At 44.1% G+C, this 21,941-nt stretch overlaps 1 protein-coding gene and 1 long non-coding RNA gene across 2 annotated transcripts in view; both read left to right on the top strand.

The window, feature by feature from the left end:
- The window catches only part of LOC128878205 (nephrin), a 358,472-nt gene that overhangs the window by 58,350 nt on the left and 278,181 nt on the right, over positions 1-21,941 (top strand). The gene's annotated exons all lie outside the window — the stretch shown is intronic.
- LOC128878209 (uncharacterized) overlaps positions 1-21,941 on the top strand; it is a 44,258-nt gene that overhangs the window by 12,104 nt on the left and 10,213 nt on the right. The window contains exon 2 of the long non-coding RNA XR_008457356.1: positions 8,456-8,535. This is a non-coding gene — a long non-coding RNA (uncharacterized LOC128878209). The remainder of the gene's footprint in view (positions 1-8,455; positions 8,536-21,941) is intronic.

Here is a 21,941-nt window from a genome sequence, read left to right as displayed (position 1 = left end):
AAAGTCGTCTCCCATGTTCCAATTTCGGTTTCGTATTAGACGTACGCAGAGTTTTGCAACGAACTGTATTCTGTCACGAGCCTAACCTAGGATGAAGTCACTATAGAAGAGGACACGAGTGTCGCATTAGCGAAGAGATTAGCGTAACTTCATCGTATAATAGGAACGTTTGGTTCCAAGGCTATCGGAAACGCCCTTTTCACGCCCCTTCGATCAGCCTACTTCCGCTCCTCGGTATCTGCCGTACGTGCTACTATCGCGCGTAATAGTAATCGCGCCATCCGCCATCATTTTTCACGTTTATCTCAAGCCCATACTTTTCTACGTTCTCGATTAACGAAGTATGCTGATACCTCGTTAATTTCGAATTTAGAGTCGAACGCGAAAGACACGATTTGAACGCGTCGCGAAGGACTTCGTATTGATTTATGCCAGAGCAATTTTCTCGAAGTAAATCGTAGAGGAAGGCGTTAATAGTTCGCTTCGTTAACACGTTGATCGCCGTGTCACTCATATACGAGTGACAGTGCTTTTCACTGAAGAAATAAACAAATTAATTGAGATAGTCGAGCACAGGAAGTGAATTTAATTGAACGAATTGAATTTAATGAAATTCATGAATCTTGACGCAGTTACAAAAATAAATAACACGATAAATTTTTGATTCACGTAATCTCCGATAGTGCGTGGCATCTTCACGAGTGGTTCTTCCATCGTAGCGGCCTTTTTTCTAAGCATTTTTCAAGTAAATTCAGGCTGGACGTTTTTCTTTATTCGTAGTATCGACCCTTGGTATAACTAGAACCTGCCGCTATTATTCCGAATATACGTAATTATCACCCGGCGTTTCAAAGACCCGAACGCGTAAGTTCGCGATCCTGTTTCGAGATAGGCGAAAAGAGGCTAAACCCGTGACGGTCATGCGCCGATTCTTTGTTCACCGAGCATCGCGTAATCGCGGATCAACGTTTAAGCGCAATTTGCCGCTGCGTTTGCTGCCGTCTCGCTCCTTTCATTCGAGCTTCCGCGACCTTCTAAAAGCGACCCGAAGAGAACAAGTAGAATATTCACCGATAAATGGCTCGTCGAATTACAGGCCCATTCCTTTCCCACGACGCGCGCTCCCAACTTTGCCCGCCGTTTACCATCGTTTTTATAAACATTCAAATTGCTATAGCGCACGCCGCGAACACGTTACGCTCGCAAACTCGCGACGCAAGTTTCTAACTGGTTCGAAAAGTTTTTAAACATCTTTAAACGGTAGAACGGTAGAAGTAGAGGCAATTCGCGCGATGGATTTTATGATTTTGCAGCTTTTTGTTTTCAAACCGTTCGAGGAGAACAACGAGCGGCTTCATTGTTTAGTGGCTTCAGCACAAATAGAATACCTTCCGTTACTTGCAATTTATTTTCGAATAAATATACAATGAACCTTTACCGACGATGCAATACCCTAATAACCATCGTCGAGTATTGCTTGTTTCTATTTATCATGCAAACCTACCCTACTCAATAAATTACACTAAAATTAATTATCGAGTGCAAACCTGCAAACTGTTTAATAGAAAGAAAATACGTAAGGAAGTCTACCGAAGAAATATTCCTCGTAAGTTAATAATTGATAAATATCAATCCATTTGCACCATCGGCTCATGTTTGCTTCGCGAAACTGTGTCGAGATGCCGGCAACTCGAAGTGAAAACAGTTTCGAGTGGAAGCGATCGAACCGTTGTCCGAGTTACCGTTTTTCCTCGAACGTTTAAAAAGAAGGGTAAAGCGCCGAGGAACGATAACAAGGAAACGCTCCCGAAATTCAGCGAACAAATAACAGCGGTCGGACTCTTTAATCCGTCCTTGTTTCACCGAAACGAAGCCCTTCAGCGGGATACACCGCGAAGTTGGAAGGCACTCGGAAGAGTTCCGACGACTTCAACCGACAAACATCGGTTTATCGTGCCCCATTGCTCTTCGCGGCTAACGAAACGCACGATGCAAAACGGCGAGGGCGCCACGATTTATACAAATAAAACGTGCCAACGGAAACACGTCAACCGAGAAATCGAGAATCCCTTGTTTCGTTTCAATTCATTAAGGGAGAAAATGTGTTAAAAATGGAAAAAGAATTTTCTTACGTGGAAAGGTAGCACTTTTTACTGCCTTATCGTTTTCAATTTTGATAATTGTCTGTGTTGGGTCTTGGGTAATTAAAATGTCTCGTCGATAGACTGCAGACTTTATGGATTTATAATATAGAGTAATATAGAAAATATATAATAAGTTGAGTATAATATAAAATATAATATATATAATATAATATATGTCGAATTTATTCTAAAATTAATATAAGAATATTATTTTTTCATTTTGCGTAAGTGCATAGACCTTTCACGAGAGATCTATCTTCGCGTGGACACTCACCTGGAACGTAACGTCCTCGATAATACTCGAAGAAATTGAAAGCTTCGATAACTGGGTTGTTACTAAAATCGGATGCAAATTCCTCGAGTTTTCCTGCGTGAATAGGGGTAGCTTAAAATCCCTGTCCTTAAATAGCTAAGAACTTGACAAGTGGGATATTAACGTTGCCGCGAAGACCCTCGTTCTTTGGAAATGGTTGATCGCTCGCGACAGTATAAACGGGGATACTTGGACGGCTGATGCGTAGAGCCCAGACCGTGGGTCGTTACAATAATTAGCCGTAACAAGCTGATTTCCAAGAATCTCAGAATCGGACGGTTTCGTTCGTCTTTTACGGCTCGCGTGCGATTTTCTCGCAAATACGAGCTCGCTAATCACGTATTTTCATAGAAAATCACCGATCGGAATGTACTAGAGTTATTATTAGATAAAATTTCACGATTGGACACGTCGATAACGGGTTTTACTCGAGTGCACGCGAAATTATACTGCACGGTTACTACACATTTAATTCGTATTTATAAACATTGCGATATTGTTGATCTATCATCAAACAATTTTTTCCTGGTTTGCTCAAGGCCTTCGGAAATTAATTTATTCAAAAGACTTTGATTCCTCGCGTACCATCTTCGAACTCTTTTTTCATTTTAAAGAGAAACGAGTATCTTCTCGTAGAAAATAGAATGTCCATCGACGTCGCCTTTCGCTTCGTACTTGCGATACTCGCCTCGCGTTGGTCGAGACACCATAATATAACGTTAGGAGATACAGTACCTTTTCGATTATCCCACAAAGATGAGACATTCAGGTCTCCGGATAATCGAAATCCCCGTACGATCCGTGAGATGAAAGCGATACAGTAGAGGAGTCTCACAGCTGTGACAACTTCTCGGACAGGTACGTGAAATTTCTATCGAACATCTCGACTATTTTGCAAGAACCATTAAAGGTCAGGAAATTATAATTATTATATTTATACCTCAGTCTCCGAGTGCAAATTCGATTAAACAGGGTGGAACAATTTTTGTTATTTGTTAGTTTCCACCAGGGCTCAGGGTTGGCAGTAACTATCAACGCTTTGCACTCGAGATCCTTTCTTAGCATTCTATTGTCACGAATGGCGAGCTATCGAGATTTGAGAATCAGGTCACCTTTACTTCGCCGACAATCATTTTATTAACACTTCGAGCTCCACAGAAATTAAACCTAAAGAAACATTAGGTATTGTAGATTTGCTGCGTGAAACCTAATGGTGACTGAGAGTCACCTCTCGAGCGCAAAGGGTTAATACTAACACAATCCGCTGGAATCAACATAAAATAGTAATAACACAAACTTTTGAAATTTCGTCTGCAACATGCATCGGCGTAATCCTTCTCCCGAGATGAATAGAAATCCAAGGCTGGCTACGTTCAGGCATCGAATCAGCAAAGCAAAGATACCCCTCGAGGTTGTCTCTCCTTCTGTTGCCGTTGTAAAAATTCTGTGCAATTTTCAAATCCAACGTTCCAAAGATCATGCTCGACCGTTTCGTCCAGCGCGTTCTAAATCCGATATAAGAACACGTTTATGCATATTCGGCATATTCGTGTTTAGTGCTGCAAGACATCGACAATGGCGAAAGTCAGCTTTAATGATCCGTCCGTTTCGATGCGATTCTACTCTTGACAGAAGGATACTAACTACCGCGATAATGGTACCGCGCTGACAAATCGAAAGTCATCTGTTGTACGTCTTCAGGATCCGCAGGGGTGCTTATAGCGCTCGACTCCTTGAAATCATACATCAAAGGACACGTTTAACCCTAGCTTTTCGGAGGTTCGAAGCGTTTCCATTGTTTTTCTTTTCGTCGTTTACTTTCTACGATCTTTTCGATCGCGTTTATATCTATTATGGATCGTTCATCGAATGCATCCTTATCTCTTTCCGTGACTTTCCTCGAGAGACTTGGAATGAATGGTCCGTAAAACTGATATCGATCGATCGATTTTGATATAATTTTATCGAACTCGTGGCCGCCGTTTCTTCGAGTTGCGAAGGTGATGTAACCATTTAGAACCTAACGAACCGCCAGTATCTCGATTAACTCCGTTCAGTTTTCAAGCTTCTTCTTCCCTCCCGAGACGGTTTCTCGCGTCGATCGTTAAGGACACGGGGAAAATTGCGAATGTTTCGATTATTGCGCCGATTGCGCGGATGCGAGGATGAAAGGAGCTGAGGACGAGGGGGAAGGGAGCGATACGGTACACGGCTGCACCCGGTACCCTGCATTGGGACGATTTTTCCAGCGGAGGCTGTGAAACAGGTTGTTCCGGTGAGCGAGAGAAAAAAGAATAAAGAAGAGAGAAGAAAGATTATAGCAAGGAATGAACGGATGGAGGAGAGGCAGCCGGTGAACCCGTCTTTTTATTCAGCTCTCGCTCGGTTGCTCGGTTCAACGTACGGCGAACCGTGCCTCTTCTTAACAGGTCGCTATAATTTCGCGCTCTCTCCCTCTCGAAAGGGTCTTCTACTCCAGATGTTCAAAGAAACTACCTTTTTTTTTTGTCCCGTTGCACTTTCGCGTAGTTCCAAGTATCTATTCTTAAATTATTATTACCTTACTCCGCGTATATTTCGCATCGAGACGTTTCGAGGCGGTTCGTAGATTTAAAACAAACGATTTAGATTTAAAACAAACTATAGCACCCGCATCATGAATTATTAATTCATCGTCGATGTAAAATTCCACCTATCAACAATTTGGAATATTAGCTTCGCAAACTCGTAATTCTGAACGTGCTCTCTATTACAGATTGAATTTTGACCTCCTTTCTTCCCGAATATATTGGATTGTCCAGAAAGTCTGTGCCAATTTTTAACAAAAATTCAAAGGCACATTTGCTGTTAGCCATCGCATATATTGTTTCGCAATTGAGCTATGGAGTTTTCGGGGTTCCGTCAGTTTTAGTTGATCGTTTAGACGCGCCTAACGCAACGCTGCTCGCAAAACTCGTTTCGAGCACGCATGGCCGAATTGGTTCCTGATAGAGCGAAAATTCTCCGAGCCAGCGTTTCGAAAGGGCTCCGATGCGTTTAACCGACGCGGGTCTCGATACTCGCGCGACACATGCGCGATAAAAGTGGTCAAATGAAAATACAACGAAAAATTGTGCTGACTCGATGGAGCTGGAAATAGTCCACAGAAAGTTACTTTTATCAGCGGGGATACTCTAATTGATACTAAACGTACCGAGCGGTATCCTTATCGTAGATTCGCAAACAACCCACATATGAGTTCTCTATGTCGAAATATAATAGAGATACAGTCCCGCATCGAGAGTCTTCGAGACGTTTTTACCATTAAATTTCTTTCGACGAGCAAAGAATTTCTTTTTAAAGATGAACGTTTATTTCGCAAGGAGTCAAACGACCCCTTATTAATTCTTTTCCATCAATTTTCTTTCCTATTTTAATTCCTTAATCGAATCCTGACGTTAACGACGGACCAATCGGTCGACTCCTTTTTCCTCGACGCGAGAAATTACCCGATTCGAACGTCAGCTGCCGAGTTTCCATAGGACCATCAATTTCCGGTCAGCCAAAGGTTGCGCGCGAACTTCCGTTTCAGCGTAGACGGACTGTCGTCGGAGATCGTCATCGATCACGCGTGATTCGCATTCGTACGTTCAGCGACGTCGATGTCGATACTCGCGCGTCCGCAGGAATATCCCCCAGAGAAAGTTACTTTTTAAACAAAAGACACGGAAAGCTGAGAGTTTGTCAATGGCTCGGTAGTACACCCGATTGATTCGGATTCAAATTCCCGTGTCAATAACAGTCCAATCGACGGGCTCCTCTTTTCTCTGCGTGAGAAATTACTCGATTTGAATATCAGCTGCTGAGTTTCCATAGAACCATCAATTTTCGGTCACCGGAAGGTTTGATACGAACTTCTGTTCCATTGCGGACAATCGTCGAAGATCATCGTTCGTCATACCGCGTCACGTGTGCCGTGAAAGCTGTACCAGGGAGTCAAACGGACAAACATAGAAGAAAAACGATAAAAATGTATTTAAACGCGCGATAACGTTCGATCGTTATCCGTCTACTCGGTTTTTAGATCAACGGTGGAATAGAGTTTTATTCCTCGTGCCGATATAACGAGAACAATTAAGGACGTTATCTTCGACTTTCGATATTAACGTGGCCAGACTTCTAGACGGCTGACGTCTGACACGTGAAGTATATAGGAAAGATACTCGACGGTAGTACCAGGCGATATCTTGTTCCAAGTTTCGCGAACTCGTCAAAACTTTGCACTTGGGCGACATGGTTACGTCGAACTATACGCATTAGCTTCGCAAATTCTCCGGTTTTACAATTGTCTTACACTTGTGTTTCCGCCTTGGGCAGATAGTAACGGAGTCTAAGCAAAATTAGTTAATCTGTGATACTGCGAGATGGAGGCTCTCTTTTTCAATTAAGGTAGAATTTGATGAGGATTTTAGCCCTCGGGATCCTCCATAGTCCTTAGGTTCATCGGTATCGTGGCTCCTATATTCAGGTTACGAAGGCAGTAACTATCGATATTTGGCGTATTACAAGAAGCTTCGTGCCATTTCTCGGATGGAATTCATCGTTTCTTAAGAATCAGCTAGAACGAAGTTCATTCGACGATTGAATTTCTTTCGTAGCTTAAATCATTTCCGCGACGGTGCTTGTCGAGCAATCGACCTAACTTATAGACAGAGAAGCGTCTTTGCTTGACGCGATCAAAACTCTATTATCTCTATTTAAAAGATAAAACACCGTGGCTAATTATTACGTTCGCATTCAAATCCTTCCGTCGATACGCTACACCTCTGCGAGATTCTTTCATTTCTTCTACATCCCTCCGAAGGTTCAAAAATTCCAATCAAAAACTCAGTCGCACGTTGCCACATACACCAACGCGATACTTGAGGATCTCCAATCTTCAGCTCGACGCAAAGACCACCCTCGAGAATCATTCAACACTCCTAATCGTTCTAATCCTCCGCGATTAAACGTGGTGAATTTCGATATCAGCGTTCGCAAAAAAAAAAAAAAAATGGTAACAGTAACTGAGACAAAACGCGAAAGCCGGGTAAAAACAAAAAAAAGTATCCGAACGGGGCAACAAAGGCCATTGTCCCGCGGGGTGCGTGTCACTGGCAGGAGATTTCGACGAGCCGGAGTGAAATTAGTCGCGAGCAATTAACGTCCGCTCGTAACATAGATATAAATCCCCCACGGTGCGCGTGGGTGCGGATCGCGTGTACGTGCAGGAGCCACGCTGCACTCGGTCAGGTACGCATCAAAGCGAAGTAATGCAGTTGCCAGTTGAACGCACGTACAATGTCAGCTAATGAGTCAGCTCTTGATGAACCCGCCGACGATGACGCTCGCCCTGCGGATTGTCCCGATCGTTTTCCCCGGTCCACCCCCGTGCCACCGTTGCTCGTTTAATACGACGATAGAGACGTTCCCGTTTCGAATTGCCCCGCGGTTTCATTCCGAGGAATGCGGGCCTCTGTGTTCGCGGAATAAAACAGAGGGGGGCCGGAGGGGGACCCTGGGAGCATCCGAGATCGCACAATGCAGATTCGATGGGGCGTTCGGCACGTTTTCGGGGTCGTCGAGTTGGATACGACAGCGGTGAATGCTTTCGCAGCTACCGTGGTCCTTTGTACGCCCGCCGCCCGCTGTTACTCTGTCCGAGTCACTTCGAACGCGAACGAAGCGACCGAGTGTTTGTATTATTCGGACTAAGTGACAATTGGATGCGCTCCGATCGCTGGAACGGCTCCGAAACTGGATAATCGAAACGGTGGCTGTTCCCATTTTCGACCGCTGCGTTCTCGGCCGCCTCTCGCCGGGGAACCGTATTGTCTTACCTGTGCATCGTGCATTTTCCCTTTTTTTCCTTTTTTGTTCAAGTCTCGGTGTCGGTGGAAATGTAAGAGCTCGGCGACGCACGCGTAGAATAAAATTTCTTCGAAACTTCTTCTAACTCGAGCTTTCCTTTCTGTTTCAGGTAAGCCACGAGATCGCGACGTAGACCAACCTGGAGCTGATTTCCAAAGAAATTTTTCGTCACAGGTGTTTCCAGTAAGAGTAAATTTTCTGTATATGTCGTTGACAAACGCGGAACATTCATTCTATCTTCTATTTTCTATCAGGACGTCTATTTTATCGAGTCATGGATGAGAATCTATCGCGTGTCTTCCTAGCATAGTTTAAGATTTCAAACTAATATTCCCGATCGAATGACTGGTTTCCATAAAATCAACCTACGGAGGCCACTACAGTTCTGGCCTACTTTTTAGACGCGGAACGGATACCTAACGGTACCTCGACGATAGCTCAACTCCGACTCGGCTCTTATTTGATTTTATTTCGTCAATTATTACCTCGTTAGCCAGCTCCATTTTCGTCGAAACCACCGATTCGAATTTAAAACAACGATAACATTCGCGAATTCGCCAATCTAATCTGCGCGGTTTGTCTCAACCGTGTCGCCCCTTCTTCCGCTTGGACACGGCGCAAAGTTTTGACAAGTTCGTTAAACTTTGAGGAAGATATCACGCGCTACTTCCATCAGCTGTCCTTTCTGGATTCATCCCGTGACAGACGGTCCTCTGGAAGCTAGCATTTCTGCGATTATATTCAGAGATAAAGATTCGACCCCCGCGCTTCTCGTTATATCAGCCGAAAGTTAAACATGTATAACTCGGGGGAAGAATGTCGCCATCTTTTGGAGCAACGGAAGATACGGTGAGCTGTCTCGAAGCTGTGTGCCGAAGTCGTTTAGATCGTTTTCTCGAGAGGCACTTCGTCATTGGAACTACATTCCCACGTGAAGGTGACTTCTCGAAACTAGGAAGAAACCTGCAACTTCGCGTAATTAAAAAATATAACGTTACCATCCGCTCGAATATCTTCTTACGATTAGGATACAGCGAAGACGTATCCAAGTGTGCCATCCAAAAAGGTGCCGTCTCGAGCTGGTGTTCAGCTGGGACACGACGATTAGATAACAAGAAACTAATCGAGGAAACTCGACTGCAACGTGCGAAGACGTTCGTGCATATTTTAAAATCGCTATGGAATCGCGACGAAACAGGATTAAACAGTTTCGGGGGAACTTGAAGCACGGACGGCCGAGGTGTCGCGTCGCTTCGATTATCAAAGAGGATTTAACGGTTATTTTATCGAATCATGGCAGTCCGAGGCGAGCAGAAATTGGCAACAGGTGGAACGGGATTTGCCGCAGAAGCCACCGCCCTGATCAATACTTAATTACGTGATTCTACACGGCACTCGTGTCTCTCGGTGATCTCTTCCGCGTTAGTCGTCTCAGCTTTTGATATGTCCTCTCAAACGTTTCTGACGCGGGTCCGCCACCTCGGGCGGTTTGATTAAAATCGAGGACGAGGGTGGAGTCGTTTGTCGGTGGAAAGTCGCGTTTACGAATTCCTCCTGGGGTTGGGCCGTTTCGCGCCGGGGTCAATTGGGCCGAAATTGCGAAGAGATAGTCGAGGAAAAATTGTGCACGAGGCGTATCAAAAGAGGCTTTTAATTCGCTCTATTTCGTTTTACTTCGGCTTGTACGAATCTAACCTTCAGGCTTCGCTGTCTCGAACATCAGCGACCGTCGAAGATCACCTGTATCGACATCGATCATTTTGCTGTTTCGTCGCGATCCTCCCGAGCATCGTCGCGTTCTAATAACGGCGTTATCGGCCCGACTGTTACTGGCGTCGATGGTCACGAAATAATATTTATGTCCAGTAATGACTCAGTATCGCCGAACAATATATAACAAAAGGACGTAAACGGTAGCGTTTACACTGTCGCCGGCAGTGTAAAGTTTACAGCACGATAATTACTTCGTAATGAAAGTAATAAATTGCTCTTGCGCGAAAACACCCGGGAAATTAGTGCGACCGTTCGAACCTGCGGAATTCATAGAGCGACGTAATTATTACCGAAACTGGTGATCGATAAACGCCAACTGCGTAAGTGTGGGCGTCGATGGTCACGGGACGTTTCACTTAACGTTTCGACCTCTCCGATACTTTTGGATAAGGTTACGCGTTGCGGTTTTCCGAGTAGAATTTATTCATTTATTTTATTTAACGAACGAGTATCGATGCAAAGGAGCTTGAAAATCTTAAATCTCCGTAGTTTGCTTTCTATTCTCTTTCTTTTCTACTTAAACAGACTGAGCGACAGCAACGCGTGACACGTTACGGCTTGAGTAATAATTTTTAAAAGAGTATATCACCAAATGATGTTACAAAAAGAAAAATACGTTTCTTCCGTATCTATCTAAATCAATCCAAAAATCAACGATTGCAAAAGCGGAGGAAAGATTTGCCTTGGCCGAGCAGGTATATCCCGAAAGGAGGCAGTCATTTATCTTGGCAATTTCAGGAGTTAGGGGCAATAAGTGGCCGTCGAGAGTTATACAGTTTCCACGGTTGCTAGGAAAACGACGAAAGTTGCGAGTTGTGCTTTTAAATAGGATAGTATCTTCCCCCGGGTGGATTATTTGCGGAGAGGAGGGAAGCACAGCGAAATGGCGGCGCTGCGCCCGTGACAAAGAGCACTTTTTTGACCTCGATAATAGGTTTACAAAATTTATGCGGATTTACCGCGCGACGGTTCTCAGCTAGTTTCGTTTCGAAATAAATTGCACGCAACAACATCGATCGCGGTGTGTCGCAACACGATTGTCTCATACCACGGCCAATTAATTCCGTGTTAACATTTAAAACGAGGCTGCCTTTGTTATTCGATAATAATATCGAAATTAATTTCAGTTGGGTTGGTTAATTAATCGGTTTAACGTAGAAACATCGTTGAACTTTGGGAACGCCCCTGTGTGATCTTTGTCGTGTTGACTGAACGCTATTAACGGAATGCTGAAATTACATTTTAGGTTGGCACAGTATCAAAGCCTATTGAAAAATTCATTTGTGATTACGTAGAACGTAGAAAGCGAATTGTAGAAATAGGTTATTGAAACGAACGTGGATGTTATATTGAAACGAAAATGCTCTTTGGTCCTGGCCTCGGTGTCCGTAGGGGTAGGTTTTGACCTACGTAAAGAAAGAACAAATTTTTCCAAGCATATCAGTTGATACATTCCTAATTTTTTAAATTGATTTGAACTTTTCTTTTTTTTTTTAAGTAATTTTAGTAATTTTAAGTAATTTTTTTTTACCTAATTTTTAATATTTTTAAATTTTAATATATTTCAAGCTTTGTATCTGGATTCCCACCAGCGTGAAGGGATTCCGTAGCAAACGAATGGTTCGATCGTTAAAAATCCCTGAAATCGAGTAATTCCTTCGAGACAGTACGGTTACGATATTCCTTTAAAAAATCTTACGTCCGAGTATCGATTAAAGATTACGTCGTTGGCAATTATTCCGTGACACAGCCTCTTCGAAAATACGCTCGTAGGGGTTGTTTCAGCGCGAAAACGAGGCGTTCGACACGATGAAAAGGAAACTGCAGCGAATGCTGCGCAGGCTATGAATAAAGAGGCGCGCTCGTTGCAAGTAAATGCTTTGATTAAAATATAGTCATTTCAGTCGGTGATTTCATTTCAATGGCCCCGGTTAAGAACGGTTCCCGGTCTACTCCGGCCGGTCGAAAGGAACAGAAATCGAATTTTACAACGCCGTTGTTGTTTCCCGTTTCCGTTGAGCGAATTACCATACTCCTTTATCTAAAACTCGTCTCCTCGAGTCAAAGGGGCGTCGTTCCTCGCCGACTCGCTCCATTTCCCCGCTCGTGTAATCCATTATCTTTTTAAAAGCGAGGACATTAATAAAGAGTACCCATCCAGTTGAGCACTTAAAACGGAAGAGCTTGGAAATAACTGCCGAAGAAGGGGAAAGCCCCTGGCCACCAAACGTCCCCTCTGTTTTCCTCTACGCGAAACGACCGTGCCAGACTCGATTGGCCACCTAATTTCTACACGCTTAGGAGGATTCGGGCTTTGTTTAGCGAGAAACGACGAGTCGATGGTTCGAACGCCGATGGTGTCCGTTGGGAAATACGAGCGAGTCTTCCGTACTCATCGCGTACAATCTCTTATTTTCTAATTCCAGTCGAATTAGATTCAATTTGTTCGAATTAGGTTTCGGATAGAGTTTTACGCCCGAAAGATGCGACTAGGATCTAGTTTCGTAATTTATCAGGCCATCTTTATACCATTCCTCGTACCGAATTTAATACAGCGCATAACATATCCCGTTATTTATCTGTGGCTATCTTGTCTACCGCGGTAGCGATAGCATCCAAACACTGGCGAGATTTAGGGTGACAGGACATCAAGTGAGCAAAACTAATCGTGTTGGCTTACACGTAAATTTACAAACTGCACACACCAGCGCGCGTAAAGTATGCGCATTCGACGAAATGTTATTCAATGCTCACCGTAGTGGTTAATTTCTAAATGTATAATTATCAGGCTTCTCGATTTATCAAGCTTTATTTCACGAAACCCTACATCGCGCAGCCGCGATTCATGCTCCTGTGTTTCTAAATCAATTTTCCTCGTTGGAACAGGCGATAATCGTGTAACGTTCCCTTCTCAGGCGATCTTCTTTGACACGTCAAGACGTACATAATTGATACCTTGGTCTCGGACACCAAGTATGCCGGTCATTTCGCTCGTTAATCGACAATATCGTAACGGTAACTTACCGATAACCTGTTGTTTACCGGTGCCATGACGAGAGGAACTCCCATCATACGTTCCTTATTAGCGGTTATCGAGCCGTAAGATATCGTCTGCAGATTTTTCACGCGAGCCTAACAGTGTCATCCTATCATCCCTAATGGGGGATTACGAGCACAAGCTTGGCATCATACGAGATTTTATTAGAAACGTTGAATTGCTCTATCGTCGCAGGCGATCTAAGTTAAGAATTTATACCTCCGGTGGAACGTCACCAGTTTTATCAAGGAAATGCTTTTCATCTTTGCAGATATATCTATGTACAGTCAGTCCCACAAGTTTGTCTAAATTAAATGACAGGTTCGGTGTTTCCAAATAAATGTTTCGTTATAAATATATACACGAATAAGCTTCACACCGAACCTGTCATTTAATTTAGACAAAGTTCTTCGATAGACACAGAAAGTACGAATTCTTATAGGACTGATCGTAGGTATATTAAGAGTATATATATATTTTCTTCAAAGCCACTCCAGATACGCAATGTTGGTACTTTCCAGATGAGCCTGTTGGAATAATTTTACAACTATTACGGCAACAGGAAAATCGAAACTGGTTTCAAGCTCGGAGATGCGTAGCCTGTGACCGAGAACACATCGCCATCGCTGGGGCGTAGGCAGCGTCTACGAACCTCGGCCACGAACCACGTTGTTAAATGTAGCAAATAGAAAACTGCGGTCCATGTCTGCCCAGAGAAAAAGCTTCGACTGCTTCCTGCTGAATCAAATAGCACTAAGTGCTAAAGCCCGGCATTAAGGCGCTCGAGATCGTTCAACTTAGTTACAGATGCGTTTTTCATCGAAGTTACTCCACTCTTGTGGTCTTCCAACGAAGGAGCAATCTCATATCGTAGAATATAGCTCGACGATCAACGACAGAAAAATACTAGCGACCGTTGCGATTATTTTGGTATCTCCATCTCTGTAAAAGTGGAATCATTTATTCCGAACTATTTATTCCATTTTAGATTCAAAGCTTTCGCCGTTATTATTCGTAGTATTCGTGGCTTCCAGATGGTTACAGCGTCCAATTCCAGGTCTCAGACGTTTCGCAAACGTTGCATTCCGCATCTTCTAGGTAGCTCCGATGACCAGCGTTTGTTCCATTATATTACAAACGAAATGTTGGGTTGGCAGGGAAATAACGTCCGGATTTTCAAACTATGTATTTCAATCCACATGTCACAAATTGTAATAACTTTTTCATCGAAATACATAGGATCGATTGCAATTTACACATTTTCGTCAATTTGTTCCAGTAGCGTGAAATTCTGTCGTTCTGGAATCGAGAAATTCTTTGAACGCATTTTCAGCAGCTGATTAATTGGTTAATATCGTTCCTTGCAAGTAGCGGTCGAGATGCTTGCTTAGTATCCATTGCGAAGTAAATAACTTCACTCGGGCACAAATTAATAGTAAAAACAAAAGCATACCTATCAGCATGCACGACATTGGAACGTAAACAGAATAAAGTGAACCGATTCGAAATTACTGTTGCAAACCGTTTACGCTCTTTGTTTTACCTACTCCACTATCTTTGTTTTACCTAGATCCACGGTCGCATGCAACTAGTTTCAGAGTGGTTTGAAATTGATCGGTTGCGCTCGTGTGCGATCGGCCTTATCCCAAAAGCAAGCGTTCACGTTCGAAAGTTCGAAAACCGACATCGATTCTTACCAACCTAATACTTCGCTCCTAGGGAGATTGCTAGGGTACCTGGGAGACCTCGGGAACGCTCGTTTCACGTCTACGAAAATGGAAACTGGGTTGAGGCTCGAGCCGTGGCAGGGCCCGTGTACGGAGAAGACGATCGAGGCGATCGTTACAATTATACTCACGGAGAGGGCCCCTCGTCAGGCCCGCTCTCCGTACACCGAAGACGCAGGTAGCACCTACGAAACCGGTCGAACAGGTTTCCGTTCCCTGCTTTCCATTCGCAGCGGGGTAAGAGAGCCCGGGCGAGGGCCAGGGCGAAGAAAAAGAGCGGTCTAACCAGTGATGATGCCTCGGCAGCCAGCAGCCTCCAGAGAGAAGGAAAGACGAAGGAGTAGACCAGATGGAAGGGAGAGAGCATGATGCACGCGAACGTTCCACCGGCGCTGCCGGGTTTCCGGTGAATGGCGAACGCCGGCCACGAGCCAACGTCCAATCACGGCAGGAAACGACGTCGAGGCCACGCGTAGCACCGTGCTCTCGAACCTTACCCCTTCCATCGAGCTTCCTCTCTATCTCAACCTTCCACCGTTCGTTTTCTTCCCTTTTCTCGCCGTGGCAAAGGTGAACCTGGCCGCTGCTGATGCCGCTGCTTTCGCCGCTCTTGCTTCTTTCCTCCTCTCACGCTACCCGTCTTTGTTGTCCCGGTGGTTACGTTGCAAAAAGGACGGGAAATAACATTTTCATGAATTCCACCGAGGAGTAACGGGTATCGCCCCCCTTCCAACCCCTTGCCAGATCGATGGCCGTGCTTTTCATGGAGATTTTTGCCCCACCTGTCCGTCCGGCGCTATTCAATACTCGGGAATCGCCAGGGGATGCCTTCGGGATGGGACGCGGACGTACCGATGGCACACGGAAATCTGTTTCGACAGGTTTTATTTTATTCCTCGGCGAGAATTAACCCTCTGCGCTCGAAAGATGACTCTCCAGTCACATCTTAACACTTTATCTACCGGGCTATTTAGAAACCGTCTTTAATCGAAAAAAAAATTTTCTACAGTAGCGTGTGCCAATCTAGGCTGACAATAACTCCTCCATATTGTTACATTGAAAGCCAAGTCTGTTTCCAAACACCGATCATTGTGAGTAGACAATCATCGACACAGTAAATAAATTCGAATAGCTAAATACTGAAATTAAAAAAGTGAATAAAGTGTTAACGCGATGCTTTAACTCGAGGGGTGACTCTCAGTCACCATCATCGTATTCGAGTGAATCAACCAGCGGTAATGTTTGTTTACCTTTAATTTTGTCCCCGTTTGAAAAAATCATCCATTCGAACCTCGGACGGACCATCGCGAGAAATGCGATGTTCCACGAGTCACCGAAACGCGGAGAGTAACTTGGAATCCTGACCGTGTAACCTCTGACCCAATAGGCATCTCGCGAGAGATCCTTTTTTTCCCCGCCGTGGAATACACCGCTCAACCTGGCCCGTTTCAGCCATCAACGCCGTTTTTTGTCAAGGTACGTGCTCGCGAAACGGCGGCCAGCTGTTAAACGCGTTTCGTGCAGATGCAACGATACTACACCGAACTTTGTTACTTTTTGCACGGCCTCGTTATCTCGCGAACGCAGAATATATGGCTCGAGAGCAACCGGGAGAACCCGTGGCGCTGCGATCACGAGGCGGTTCCCGGGGTTTCCAGAGCAATTTCTGAGTTCACGCACACACGCGTACCGAAGAAACTGGGCGTGGATCCTGCGAGCGCAAAAATAGAAAGGAGAATCGGCGCAACCTGTGGCCTTGAACACGGCTAACCTTCGGTCCGCGGCGGTGGATTCTCATCCTGGCGCGGCGCACGCAACGGAAATCGTTATCGAGGGGCCCAACCCTCGAAACCACGGGCCTTAAACAGTCCTCTCGTCGATAATGGGGGCCATTTGTTGACGTGGCCAGGTGGAAAGCATTTTCAAACGCGCCCATACAAGACGCGCCGCGCGTTGTTTGCTCGGTATCGTTGCCTCGAGTTTACGTTAGGTCGCGGTCGGTGTATCGTCTCTATTTTTAGACGTTCTCTATTTTTATGGGATTAATGATAGCTGAGGTTTGCGATACGCGGAGATCGGTAATTTTATCGGTTAAGTAGACTTTCAGGCTCGTACTCTTCGATATTATCGATGTATGAATAACTTCCGTTCGGTGTTTGCAGCTTATTTCCCAACATATCGTTACGTAATAAATCTTAACCTTTTCGGTGCTCTGCGAGAGTACATTCGCGAAATTATTTTGTTCTTGTCCGTGCTCAAGACGAGTTAAATCGCATGAGCTTATCGTTAATGAGTCAATGAGTTAAGGTTAATGAGAAAAGGTTAATCACCTGTGCCTGTTTAGAAGGATGATTATTTGTTACCCGCAGCTACCTGATTTTATGAATGAAAATTTTCATTCTTTATATGCGGACATTTATTCATGAGTGTATCGTCTAAAAAGTGAATTGCATTTCGATTAAAATTGCTGCCTATGTAGATAACAAAAATGGCACGTAACCCGATTCAATGGTTCGACATTCAATTTACCCGAATAATTGACTCACCTGGTTCGACATTTTTCGTTTCTAAATGGAAATCGAGTCGGTGGAATCGTAACAAAACTACTCTTCGCTTGGAAATTACATAGCTTCCCGATTCGTGAAAATTGATTTTCGCCTACTCGCGGGTCCGTGAAAGTAAATTTTCATTTCGAGTTGAAATCCGACGAAACGCGTTGCAAATTCGACTTTATAAAATAGAGGATCCGATGTAAAAATAGCGCGGAACAACGTCGAGTTAAAAGTTTGACGTGTTTGTTCGCTTTACAACGTAACGTTAATGTCTACTTTCATGAAAATTGTATCGAAACAATTGCAACATTGGAGGTAGTTAATCGCGGTTAAAGCATCCGGGAAAAGGTGACTGACGTAAATTGAGTAAATTCTGTGACAAACATTTTTAATAAAACAGATCAAAACAATGGCGCTTTGCGCCTGACGATATTTTTAAAAGGATCAACGAGCAATGAATTTTCCAGCGTATTTCAATGTTCGATATTTTCGTTGTAATTAATTCCCAAAGAAGATTTCGTCGCGGAGAACAAAGAGGCTCGATTTCACGGTAAACAACGAATAGAAACATTCAACGCGGCTGGATACTAAATATCGCTCGGACGATCGATGCTTTCCACTTGTTTCGACTGAAGTTTCGAGTCGTGACGAGGGAATCGAGTCGCAGAAGGAACGTTGGCCACGTGTTAAAAACCTGTATTCGCCCCGAGCACGGGGGGATGCAGTTATTCATAAGCTAGGGAGTCGTTCTTGCATGACATGTCAAGCGAGTAACGCGTCGGACAAGGTGCATTTAAGATACTACTTACACACTCGAAAGCTTTCGCAACGGGAACAATGCAGCACTTGCTTTATGAAGTACTTAGAGAAGGTACATTAATTGTTCGCGCCCTGTCAAAGGTAGTTTGCTGAGCGTCGGTCTGGTAATGGTCGTTTAAAATCGATGGGGGGGACGCTTTGTGAATAACATAACGCGAAGTTATTCGTTCGAAATTACGTGAAATTAATCATCGTGTTAATGGTAGACCGTAGTTTCAGGGCCAATAAGACTGTTACAGAGGTTTGTACATTTTTTGGGGGGAGGGTTTGCAGATACTTTCACATATTACTGTTATTGATAATTACGACAATTATCAACCATTCGATGTCCCCAAAATTCCGTTACTCACCCCTCTGAAATTTTCTCGCACCCAAATCGTTATTCCACGCGGTTGACTTTTGCAGGTGATCTAGGTAACGTGGAATTCTCTCTATAATTCAGGAAAGCGGTCCGGTTTTTCGGCAACGGGGACAGAAATCTTGTTATTCGACGTTACTTTAAGGCCGATGTTCCCCGGGCCGGCGTCGCGGGGCAATCGCACACAGCGTCCTTCATTGCCTATTCAAGCAGGCTATCATCCGTCTCCGGTCGCCGGTGAGCACCGTGCGTTTTTCTTCCTGGAGAATATGTCAGGTTGGGCGTGTAGGATGCCGTAAGAAGATGAATGCCGTCATTTTCTACTACCGCGACTCCCTGTCGTTTTTTTTTCTCTAACTCTTTTTCCCCTCTGCGGGAATTCCCGAAACGATCTCGGTATTTGTAATTTATTTCCATTCAATCGGAGATAGAAACAATGTACGATCGTTTTCTTATTTGGCCATTTTGAACTTGGTCTCATTTTACGACTGTTACGAGTTTTCTATTTAACCAGCGAAGAATATGCTGTCTATGATTTACTGACATCCTCTGGCAAGTACATGAATTACGAACTTTTTAAAAATAGGCGGATGAAATAGAATCGGCAATGAAATTGGTACGTTATGCTAGACATTTTTACTCTCGTTCGGGGGTGCGGAGTGCTCGCTAACCGAAAAACGAGACAAGTAAGGGTCCTTTGAAATACCATAGAGGTCGATGGAGGAAGATCTTTATTCAATATAGATTCGAGCCGCGGGCGGCAAAGACATATTTCAGAAAGATTGTGCTCGTCGAACTGCTATTTCTCTCGATCCTTTTATGATACGTTGGAGTCCACTAGCAGATTGGCCGCATAATTTGTCGTTTAGACTGAGATTTATTCGAAGGATATCCTTCCCGTGTTCGTGTACATTATACGTTATTATCGATATACACGAAATACATTCATTCAACCAGTGTTAAAATATTAACGGGATATCCAGTAATATTACATAAATTCTTCAAAAGTTCTTTCCATCTTTTTATTAATAATTCATTCTTACTAACATTCACACGGATATCTTGTCTCGAAAATGTTGATTTCTCAGATGTTTATTTCCGCTAGCTTACAAACAGAGTTGAAACCACCCCCGAAATTATGAAAACTTTTGTTGCAGAAAGTGAAAAGTTTCCGACGGTCCGAATTACGCGAAACGACAGTCGTGTCGAGAGGGAACCTCTTCCCCGGTAAATCGCATAATTTTCATTCGGAAGTTCCCTGGAATTAACACGCGTTAGCATCAGTCGCGACGATGCTTCGCAGTTTCTCGCGCGCGAACCCGCCTTAACTTTGCTCGTTCGAAGCGCCGGTTTTGTTCCCTCCAAAATGTAACGCGAAGACGTGGAACATTGTTAAAGTTTAAATGGAGAAGAGTCGACTGGTACACGTTTGCGATGTTATTAATACGGAGAACCAAGTTTTTGCGGATACGTCCTCTGAATTTCGAGAGTATACACGAGGGATGTAAACAACAAAAGACTGGATCGAACTTGTCGTTATTTTTATTCCCTTATAGAGCATGCGACCTGACACAACTGTTACGAGCTTGAATTTATTTATCCGTGTTTGTAGACTCCTATGATGCGCGTACGTTAGACAGATTCGTCGTGAATGTATACATATACACGAATAGTATCGAAAAAATCGATATTACTTCTAATATTATAAACGACTAACATTGGAGATTCAATGTTACTGTGGGTATAAATGAACAATAGACGTATAGTACTTTCATAATCGCGAGTACCGGTCCCCGCGACATGCAAACTGCGATATTTGTCACGCATCGATCGCGATCCTAATCTCTCGGGATAGCCAAGCTTCCATCGAGACTGTTTCCGAGTCTAATGGTGTCCGTGCCTACGTGTAAATTACCGCTATCTAAGATCTTATTATCGCACAGCACGTGTCGAGCGACCAAACCGTGCAGTTACAACGTATGACAGGAGTACGTCTATAAATATCTTTGGATCGAATCGATTATGCAGGTTGTGTCCTGTCAGTGGAGACCCACTTTAAAACTGGAGACAAGAAAAGGAACAATTAAAGAAGCAGTTACAAACGTCTGCCCTGACACAGACATTTGTGTAATTTACGGGAAACAAACATAGATTCAACTTCGATAATGTTCGACTTTCGCGTTGGTAGAAGCGTTATTTTAAAGGGACTAGTGTTGGTAATCGAAAGGACTATTACATGACTATTATATTATATATACATATCCGCCCCTATACGTAACGTAACAAGTGAAATAAGAACACGACTGGTAGGGTGCGGCGATGGTCTGTGGGAAAAACGGTTGACTACCAATCCAGAGGTCCCGAATTCGAATAGCTATAACTCGAGAATCAGATCGAATACAAGGTACCTTCGCAGGAGCCTTTTCCACCCAATTTATATCCCCAATCCACCCCCAAAGTGAGTTCCACCCGCGATTCACTCTGTAGAAAATAACCCACTCGCAGAGTCTAGGTATTCAAAACGTGGTTGACTCTAAAAGCGACAACTATAACTCGAGAATCAGATCGTATACAAGGTACCTTTACACGAGCTTTTTCCACCCATTTTCCATCCCCAATCCACCCCCAAAGTGGGTTTCACCTGCGATACATGCTGTAGAAAATAACGCATCGAGAACGCGAGCGACTGCAAGAGTCCGAGCCAGCTGTAGACTAGAGAAATGAGAGCATCCGTAGGAACGCAGGAAGATTGCCGGCCCGGAGAAATGGCAAAGCCGGTCTTACAGTGTTTCTCGACCAAGAGCCAATCCGATCTACCGTTCAGCAATCACGCACGCTGCTGCCATGGATCCCATCGTCCGTGTCGTCAACGAACGGTGTAAGTGCACGAACCGTGGCGGAGGACGAACGAGAATAATTTGCGCCTTCCGAGACCCCGGCGAATATTCGGAAAACGAGATGATGGTCGTCAATTTAATACCCCATTCGCGTAGCAAGTGCAATCCTGGCGTTGCTTGTTTTCTAAGACGTTCACGGTATGTTTCACGGAGAATCGACGAGCACGATAGGTCGAGTAATAGCCTCGTTCGGATTTCTTAGCGGCGGCCATGCGGAAAACCCCTTCCGTAATTGAGACATTGTCGAGCAAACATTTACCGCGAAACGTCTTAACAGCAACGTTAGCCGATCGGAAGTTTCGCGTCGAGTCATTCTTGTTAGAAATATTTTTGGATGGTTTTATCAGCAGGTGTATCGACTCGAAGATAATTCGAAATTCACTGGCTGTGGTCGTTTGAAACGAGAAAGTAATCGTAGCATACTTTGCGGTT

Source organism: Hylaeus volcanicus, chromosome 6 (assembly GCF_026283585.1).
Source record: "Hylaeus volcanicus isolate JK05 chromosome 6, UHH_iyHylVolc1.0_haploid, whole genome shotgun sequence".
NCBI classification, from domain to species: domain Eukaryota; kingdom Metazoa; phylum Arthropoda; class Insecta; order Hymenoptera; family Colletidae; genus Hylaeus; species Hylaeus volcanicus.
The sequence above is the reverse complement of the archived record's forward strand: the minus strand, read 5'-3'. Positions and strand labels throughout refer to the sequence as shown.